Source organism: Littorina saxatilis, unplaced genomic scaffold (assembly GCF_037325665.1).
Source record: "Littorina saxatilis isolate snail1 unplaced genomic scaffold, US_GU_Lsax_2.0 scaffold_2189, whole genome shotgun sequence".
Lineage (NCBI taxonomy): Eukaryota > Metazoa > Mollusca > Gastropoda > Littorinimorpha > Littorinidae > Littorina > Littorina saxatilis.
This window is the reverse complement of record NW_027126016.1, coordinates 5001-14137: the sequence shown is the minus strand read 5'-3', so window position 1 is coordinate 14137 and position 9137 is coordinate 5001. Positions and strand designations below refer to the sequence as shown.

General features: G+C 38.6%; 1 protein-coding gene across 1 annotated transcript in view; it reads left to right on the top strand.

Moving 5' to 3' along the window:
* Positions 1–781: 781 nt before the first annotated feature.
* LOC138954462 (uncharacterized) overlaps positions 782–9137 on the top strand; it is a 13124-nt gene continuing 4768 nt past the window's right edge. Inside the window, exon 1 of the mRNA XM_070326306.1 lies at positions 782–978. The gene's annotated coding sequence lies outside the window, so the exon portion shown is untranslated. The remainder of the gene's footprint in view (positions 979–9137) is intronic.

Here is a 9137-nt window from a genome sequence, read left to right as displayed (position 1 = left end):
AGGGGGCTTTTGACAGTGATTCGTGAAGGCCTCTTCACTGGTCCATATTAGGCGCCCAGGCTCCTAATATGGACCATTTGTGATTTTTTTCTGTATTTAATTTTTGCTGAATGTTTATCAAAGCTATTTCACTCTAATTACGCCTAACGGTTAACCTAAAAGAGAAGGACTACCAAACACAAAATGAAACTTCTTCGCAAGAAAACAAGCTAGTTATCAGCATAAAACAAAATGTGGTCCATATTAGGAGCCCTTCCCCTACATTTTGCTTCTGCCAATTATTAGACAACCCGGCTGTATAAGCGCTGCACTAACTATGATCATATGACTTGGCAAGAAAAGCTTAACCTGACATCATACGAACAAGAATCCTATTATTATGCTTGTCCCCAAAAAACGTTATATAGCACTCGGAAAGATTCTTCAACTCCGTCATACATAGCTGATACAACCGAATTGATACTGATTGTCTAATTTTAACTTCCACACAATGTGTTCGTTTTATTTTTCTACACCGTTGACGAGACTGTGACGGCGAATAGTCAAATCCAAAATGAACTCATGACGCTAATCACAGCCTTCAAAACACTTGTAGAATTACTCAACCTCTCATTTACTGGCTCAGAGACCGAAAGGATGTTCACACCTGAGGTCGGTGACCTGAATCTCACCTGGCGGCCGTTCTCTACGAACTGCATTGTGGTTTTCCCGATTACGTGAGAACGAGGCTGTTTACCAACGCTGGCTAAAAATAGGACTTACTTTTTAAAGCGTCAGACAAGGAAACGCTGTGTTGTTCGGCTACTCAGTAAAGTCAGTATAGTACATTTACAAGAAGAGGACAGACGGGTAGGTAGCTTGACTAAGGCTCGGTATATAAAAGACGTATACCTGTAGGAGGATCTATAAGTATCTATCAGGTTTCATTCGGGGCAGTCGGCGGAGAGTTGACGCTGTTGAAGTACCCGCTTTACAAAGGTGAATGGTCTTGACCGATTTCTCTCCCTTCTGTTGTTTCTGATTGTTGTTCTTGATGCATTTTGTGCTGTTGTGGTTGTGGTTGTAGTGGTGAACTGTCGAGAGCGGGTGTTTATGACCACTTGTACCCGAAAAGCAGACCGCAGTGTCTTTTCCAGGAAATACTGATATCCGGCGTACTGGCGTACAGGTAGGGTCGAACACTATGGATACAGCGGGTTAGCCTTAGATATTTGCAATGCTGCTCAGTCAGTCCGATTTAATTAACAAGTTATCTAACACAGACTAAACGTCACACACACACACACACATTCACACACACACACACACACACACACACACACACACACACACACACACACAAGCCTGTGATTGTTAGACTCTGAACTGCCATTGCCAAAACCCTTTTGTCTGTGTAGCTGATACCAGGGACCTATATAATATAGGTCTATGCTGATACGTACTACATGTACTAGACTGTCATTATAATAATAATAATAATTAAGTAGATGTGTACTGCCGGGCAGTACATACCCCAAGCGAAGTCGTCCATCTGTGTGTACATGATTCTCTCTCTCTCTCTCTCTCTCTCTCTCTCTCTCTCTCTCTATCTCTCTGTCTTAAAATGTGTCATCGATGACGTGTTTTCATACTTGCTAATGCGGCAGGCTAATCATGACGTCAAATTGAAACTTCTTGAAGTCTCTCAGAAAGGGACATGAAAACCATGTGGGGGTTACTGGTTTGGGCTGAAAAAAAACCCAACTCCACCTAAAATTCAAGCGCCTATGGGGCTGAATTATGCAGCATAAATTGTGAAACATCAGGATATCTCACACTTTCAATTCTGCCATCATGTCAAATCTGACACCCACAAAATGTCATAAATATCGGTGTAGAATTGAGACTTAACGGTTTTTAACTGCCAAAAATAAGTTTTTTTGACTGGAATAGTTTGTCTTGAAATTCAGTTTGGGACAACGGACCCACCCACTAAATTTCATAAAGATAGGTGAAAATTTAAATGTAACGGTTTTTAACTGCCAAAATTATGTTTTTCTTCTGGAAAAGTATGGAGTGAAAATCAGTTGGGGACAACGAACCTACCCACAAAATTTCATAAATATCGATGAAGAATTGAGATTTAACGGTTTTTAACTGCCAAAAATCAGGTTTTTTGTCTGGAAAAGTATGTCTTAAAATTCAGTTTGGGACAACGGACCCACCCACTAAATTTCATAAAGATAGGTGAAGAATTGAAATTTAACGTTTTTTAACTGCCAAAATTATGTCTTTCTTCTGGAAAAGTATAGAGTGAAAATCAGTTGGGGACAACGAACCTACCCACAAAATTTCATAAATATCGGTGAAGAATTGAAATTTAACGGTTTTTAACTGCCAAAATTATGTTTTTCTTCTGGAAAAGTATGGAGTGAAAATAAGTTGGGGACAACAAACCTACCTTTAAAATTTCATAAGAATCAGTGAAGAAATAGGATTTAACGATTTTTTAACGGCCTTTAAATCATTGGTGATGTCATCATAACCCAGTCGTTGTAGTTGTCGTCGTAGTTGTTGGTGTTGTTGTTGTCATGTTCGTTGTCGTGATTGTTGTTGTTCTCGTGTTGTTGTTGTTGTTGTTGTTGTTGTTGTTGTTGTTGTTGTTGTTGTTGTTGTTGTTGTTGTCGTCGTCGTCGATGTCATTTGTTGTTGTTGTTGTTATCGTCGTCGTCGTCGTCATCGTCGTCGTTGTCAGAGGTTATTTCTAAAGATTTCATTGATAGTCTTTGTTCTCGTCACCAAGACTTGCTAAGAACAAGCTTGGAACAGCAAGAGTTCCAAGAACAAGATTAGAACAACTCATTACATCATTACCAGTACGTCATTTGTATTTAGAACACACTTTAGAAAAAAACTCTTCAGCTACAAACCAGTCAACCTCACATGTCGGAGGTGTTTGTCTAAACCACTTACTGAAATGTTTTGAGGTTTAATGACCATACACATGTTGAACCGGTGAGTGTCTTCCGCTGCTTAATTCGCAAATAACTATTTTATTAAAGTCCGCTTGAAACGCTCAAAGATGAAATTCCATGTTAAAAAGTGACAAAAGTTTCACATTTTCCCGTTGTAACAGCTTCCGATGATATTATATGAAAATTCTGATCCTCTGAGAGGATTCCCCGAAACAAAATCAGTTTGTACGCCTAATTTTAATAGAATTGTCCAAACAGTGTCGCTAATATTGTGCTAAAAGATGAATTCTAGAACAATGTCCAGACAGACACCACTTGGCAAAAAAATTTTCAGTGCTGGGAGATGAAAAAAAAAAACTACCTCGCTACGCGCGGGCTCCGCCCGCGCTCCGCTTGGATAAAGTAGATGTGTACTGCCGGGCAGTACATACCCCAAGCGAAGTCGTCCATCTGTGTGTACATGATTCTCTCTCTCTCTCTCTCTCTCTCTCTCTCTCTCTCTCTCTCTCTCTCTCTCTCTCTCTCTCTCTCTCTCTCTCTCTCTGTCTTAAAATGTGTCATCGATGACGTGTTTTCATACTTGCTAATGCGGCAGGCTAATCATGACGTCAAATTGAAACTTCTTGAAGTCTCTCAGAAAGGGACATGAAAACCATGTGGGGGTTACTGGTTTGGGCTGAAAAAAAACCCAACTCCACCTAAAATTCAAGCGCCTATGGGGCTGAATTATGCAGCATAAATTGTGAAACATCAGGATATCTCACACTTTCAATTCTGCCATCATGTCAAATCTGACAACAAACCTACCCACAAAATGTCATAAATATCGGTGTAGAATTGAGACTTAACGGTTTTTAACTGCCAAAAATAAGTTTTTTTGACTGGAATAGTTTGTCTTGAAATTCAGTTTGGGACAACGGACCCACCCACTAAATTTCATAAAGATAGGTGAAAATTTAAATGTAACGGTTTTTAACTGCCAAAATTATGTTTTTCTTCTGGAAAAGTATGGAGTGAAAATCAGTTGGGGACAACGAACCTACCCACAAAATTTCATAAATATCGATGAAGAATTGAGATTTAACGGTTTTTAACTGCCAAAAATAAGGTTTTTTGTCTGGAAAAGTATGTCTTAAAATTCAGTTTGGGACAACGGACCCACCCACTAAATTTCATAAAGATAGGTGAAGAATTGAAATTTAACGTTTTTTAACTGCCAAAATTATGTCTTTCTTCTGGAAAAGTATAGAGTGAAAATCAGTTGGGGACAACGAACCTACCCACAAAATTTCATAAATATCGGTGAAGAATTGAAATTTAACGGTTTTTAACTGCCAAAATTATGTTTTTCTTCTGGAAAAGTATGGAGTGAAAATAAGTTGGGGACAACAAACCTACCTTTAAAATTTCATAAGAATCAGTGAAGAAATAGGATTTAACGATTTTTTAACGGCCTTTAAATCATTGGTGATGTCATCATAACCCAGTCGTTGTAGTTGTCGTCGTAGTTGTTGGTGTTGTTGTTGTCATGTTCGTTGTCGTGATTGTTGTTGTTCTCGTGTTGTTGTTCTCGTGTTGTTGTTGTTGTTGTTGTTGTTGTTGTTGTTGTTGTTGTTGTTGTTGTTGTTGTCGTCGTCGTCGTCGATGTCATTTGTTGTTGTTGTTGTTATCGTCGTCGTCGTCGTCATCGTCGTCGTTGTCAGAGGTTATTTCTAAAGATTTCATTGATAGTCTTTGTTCTCGTCACCAAGACTTGCTAAGAACAAGCTTGGAACAGCAAGAGTTCCAAGAACAAGATTAGAACAACTCATTACATCATTACCAGTACGTCATTTGTATTTAGAACACACTTTAGAAAAAAACTCTTCAGCTACAAACCAGTCACCCTCACATGTCGGAGGTGTTTGTCTAAACCACTTACTGAAATGTTTTGAGGTTTAATGACCATACACATGTTGAACCGGTGAGTGTCTTCCGCTGCTTAATTTGCAAATAACTATTTTATTAAAGTCCGCTTGAAACGCTCAAAGATGAAATTCCATGTTAAAAAGTGACAAAAGTTTCACATTTTCCCGTTGTAACAGCTTCCGATGATATTATATGAAAATTCTGATCCTCTGAGAGGATTCCCCGAAACAAAATCAGTTTGTACGCCTAATTTTAATAGAATTGTCCAAACAGTGTCGCTAATATTGTGCTAAAAGATGAATTCTAGAACAATGTTCACAGACAGACACCACTTGGCAAAAAAAATTTCAGTGCTGGGAGATGAAAAAAAAAACTACCTCGCTACGCGCGGGCTTCGCCCGCGCTCCGCTTGGATAATAATAATAAAGTAGATGTGTACTGCCGGGCAGTACATACCCCAAGCGAAGTCGTCCATCTGTGTGTACATGATTCTCTCTCTCTCTCTCTCTCTCTCTCTCTCTCTCTCTCTCTCTCTCTCTCTCTCTCTCTCTCTCTCTCTCTCTCTCTCTCTCTCTCTCTCTCTCTCTCTCTCTCTCTCTGTCTTAAAATGTGTCATCGATGACGTGTTTTCATACTTGCTAATGCGGCAGGCTAATCATGACGTCAAATTGAAACTTCTTGAAGTCTCTCAGAAAGGGACATGAAAACCATGTGGGGGTTACTGGTTTGGGCTGAAAAAAACCCCAACTCCACCTAAAATTCAAGCGCCTATGGGGCTGAATTATGCAGCATAAATTGTGAAACATCAGGATATCTCACACTTTCAATTCTGCCATCATGTCAAATCTGACAACAAACCTACCCACAAAATGTCATAAATATCGGTGTAGAATTGAGACTTAACGGTTTTTAACTGCCAAAAATAAGGTTTTTTGTCTGGAAAAGTATGTCTTAAAATTCAGTTTGGGACAACGGACCCACCCACTAAATTTCATAAAGATAGGTGAAGAATTGAAATTTAACGTTTTTTAACTGCCAAAATTATGTCTTTCTTCTGGAAAAGTATAGAGTGAAAATCAGTTGGGGACAACGAACCTACCCACAAAATTTCATAAATATCGGTGAAGAATTGAAATTTAACGGTTTTTAACTGCCAAAATTATGTTTTTCTTCTGGAAAAGTATGGAGTGAAAATAAGTTGGGGACAACAAACCTACCTTTAAAATTTCATAAGAATCAGTGAAGAAATAGGATTTAACGATTTTTTAACGGCCTTTAAATCATTGGTGATGTCATCATAACCCAGTCGTTGTAGTTGTCGTCGTAGTTGTTGGTGTTGTTGTTGTCATGTTCGTTGTCGTGATTGTTGTTGTTCTCGTGTTGTTGTTTTTGTTTTTGTTGTTGTTGTTGTTGTTGTTGTTGTTGTTGTCGTCGTCGTCGTCGTCGATGTCATTTGTTGTTGTTGTTGTTATCGTCGTCGTCGTCGTCATCGTCGTCGTTGTCAGAGGTTATTTCTAAAGATTTCATTGATAGTCTTTGTTCTCGTCACCAAGACTTGCTAAGAACAAGCTTGGAACAGCAAGAGTTCCAAGAACAAGATTAGAACAACTCATTACATCATTACCAGTACGTCATTTGTATTTAGAACACACTTTAGAAAAAAACTCTTCAGCTACAAACCAGTCACCCTCACATGTCGGAGGTGTTTGTCTAAACCACTTACTGAAATGTTTTGAGGTTTAATGACCATACACATGTTGAACCGGTGAGTGTCTTCCGCTGCTTAATTCGCAAATAACTATTTTATTAAAGTCCGCTTGAAACGCTCAAAGATGAAATTCCATGTTAAAAAGTGACAAAAGTTTCACATTTTCCCGTTGTAACAGCTTCCGATGATATTATATGAAAATTCTGATCCTCTCAGAGGATTCCCCGAAACAAAATCAGTTTGTACGCCTAATTTTAATAGAATTGTCCAAACAGTGTCGCTAATATTGTGCTAAAAGATGAATTCTAGAACAATGTTCACAGACAGACACCACTTGGCAAAAAAATTTTCAGTGCTGGGAGATGAAAAAAAAAACTACCTCGCTACGCGCGGGCTTCGCCCGCGCTCCGCTTGGATAAAGTAGATGTGTACTGCCGGGCAGTACATACCCCAAGCGAAGTCGTCCATCTGTGTGTACATGATTCTCTCTCTCTCTCTCTCTCTCTCTCTCTCTCTCTCTCTCTCTCTCTCTCTCTCTCTCTCTCTCTCTCTCTCTCTCTCTCTCTCTGTCTTAAAATGTGTCATCGATGACGTGTTTTCATACTTGCTAATGCGGCAGGCTAATCATGACGTCAAATTGAAACTTCTTGAAGTCTCTCAGAAAGGGACATGAAAACCATGTGGGGGTTACTGGTTTGGGCTGAAAAAAAACCCAACTCCACCTAAAATTCAAGCGCCTATGGGGCTGAATTATGCAGCATAAATTGTGAAACATCAGGATATCTCACACTTTCAATTCTGCCATCATGTCAAATCTGACAACAAACCTACCCACAAAATGTCATAAATATCGGTGTAGAATTGAGACTTAACGGTTTTTAACTGCCAAAAATAAGTTTTTTTGACTGGAATAGTTTGTCTTGAAATTCAGTTTGGGACAACGGACCCACCCACTAAATTTCATAAAGATAGGTGAAAATTTAAATGTAACGGTTTTTAACTGCCAAAATTATGTTTTTCTTCTGGAAAAGTATGGAGTGAAAATCAGTTGGGGACAACGAACCTACCCACAAAATTTCATAAATATCGATGAAGAATTGAGATTTAACGGTTTTTAACTGCCAAAAATAAGGTTTTTTGTCTGGAAAAGTATGTCTTAAAATTCAGTTTGGGACAACGGACCCACCCACTAAATTTCATAAAGATAGGTGAAGAATTGAAATTTAACGTTTTTTAACTGCCAAAATTATGTCTTTCTTCTGGAAAAGTATAGAGTGAAAATCAGTTGGGGACAACGAACCTACCCACAAAATTTCATAAATATCGGTGAAGAATTGAAATTTAACGGTTTTTAACTGCCAAAATTATGTTTTTCTTCTGGAAAAGTATGGAGTGAAAATAAGTTGGGGACAACAAACCTACCTTTAAAATTTCATAAGAATCAGTGAAGAAATAGGATTTAACGATTTTTTAACGGCCTTTAAATCATTGGTGATGTCATCATAACCCAGTCGTTGTAGTTGTCGTCGTAGTTGTTGGTGTTGTTGTTGTCATGTTCGTTGTCGTGATTGTTGTTGTTCTCGTGTTTTTGTTGTTGTTGTTGTTGTTGTTGTTGTTGTTGTTGTTGTTGTTGTTGTTGTTGTTGTCGTCGTCGTCGTCGATGTCATTTGTTGTTGTTGTTGTTATCGTCGTCGTCGTCGTCATCGTCGTCGTTGTCAGAGGTTATTTCTAAAGATTTCATTGATAGTCTTTGTTCTCGTCACCAAGACTTGCTAAGAACAAGCTTGGAACAGCAAGAGTTCCAAGAACAAGATTAGAACAACTCATTACATCATTACCAGTACGTCATTTGTATTTAGAACACACTTTAGAAAAAAACTCTTCAGCTACAAACCAGTCACCCTCACATGTCCGAGGTGTTTGTCTAAACCACTTACTGAAATGTTTTGAGGTTTAATGACCATACACATGTTGAACCGGTGAGTGTCTTCCGCTGCTTAATTCGCAAATAACTATTTTTATTAAAGTCCGCTTGAAACGCTCAAAGATGAAATTCCATGTTAAAAAGTGACAAAAGTTTCACATTTTCCCGTTGTAACAGCTTCCGATGATATTATATGAAAATTCTGATCCTCTGAGAGGATTCCCCGAAACAAAATCAGTTTGTACGCCTAATTTTAATAGAATTGTCCAAACAGTGTCGCTAATATTGTGCTAAAAGATGAATTCTAGAACAATGTCCAGACAGACACCACTTGGCAAAAAAATTTTCAGTGCTGGGAGATGAAAAAAAAAACTACCGCGCTCCGCTTGGATAATGGAAACTTATAGAGCGCTTACCTAGAAGCTCCACGCGCTTTACAATGACATTATTATACACATGTACAAAACCAAAATACAAGCATTAAGACACAAAAAGAACAGGAGTACAAAAGCAAATTCATCGTTTAAATCCATGCAGTCACAAACAAACACACGCGTGCGCACGCACATACGCGTGCGCATACACACACAAATGCTATCACCACACACATGTACAGATACACAGACACACAGATACACATTCA